This window comes from Penaeus monodon, chromosome 34, assembly GCF_015228065.2.
Source record: "Penaeus monodon isolate SGIC_2016 chromosome 34, NSTDA_Pmon_1, whole genome shotgun sequence".
Lineage (NCBI taxonomy): Eukaryota > Metazoa > Arthropoda > Malacostraca > Decapoda > Penaeidae > Penaeus > Penaeus monodon.
The window spans coordinates 5,880,179-5,880,901 of NC_051419.1; the positions used below are offsets into that span (position 1 = coordinate 5,880,179).

The following is a 723-nucleotide window of genomic DNA, read 5'->3' on the forward strand; positions in this document are numbered from 1 at the left end:
AATTCGGAATCAGCATTGTGTGGCCTTTATACTGAGATTGTTCTGATGGCAATGTTATTTTTCGTCGATAGTTCAAGAAAAGCGAATTTTAAAAATGATGGGGGTTTTATTCCTCGGTAAATTATCTCTTTTCATCTAGAGATGTATTTTGAAGGTGCCTGTTTCGTGGATAGACAAGACTAGGAATCAGTATTAACCTGACTTCAGTTATTTTAACAAAAGGCTTGAAAAGAGATCAAACGAGTTTTAGTAGAAATACAAAAAAAATTGTAGTAAGATAATCTCAATATCAACGTAGTTTAAAAAGTAATTAAAATATACAATGAGATTATCTAAAGTGCATCTGTCTAATATAGTAATTTACTGCAAGAATCAAATGAACTGCAAAGTCCGCTGTTGCTTTAAGAAATCCCATAAAAAATGAAACTTGTTGAGATCATAATGAAACAAACTAGCTTACAGAACAGATCAATTTAGATTTATATCCCAGTAATAGAAATGAATCTTTAATTTTCACTTTAAAAAAGTAAGCTCGTGGAAAAATTATAAAAATCATAAAAATTTAATTCAATTGCCACACAAGTTTAAAATTAATAAAGGAAAACAGCTTTCTTTATAAACATACTAAAAGAAATACCCATTTAACCTAAAAAAGAGAAAAAAAAAATCGATTAATAATAAATTTTTTTTTATAATTTGTCACTACTCCTTGATAACAAATTT

At 27.4% G+C, this 723-nt stretch overlaps 1 protein-coding gene across 1 annotated transcript in view; it reads right to left on the reverse strand.

Annotated features, from left to right (window-relative positions):
• The window catches only part of LOC119594793 (hemicentin-1-like), a gene marked incomplete at its 3' end in the record, with an annotated part of 75,652 nt that overhangs the window by 12,315 nt on the left and 62,614 nt on the right, over positions 1-723 (reverse strand). The window lies entirely within an intron of this gene.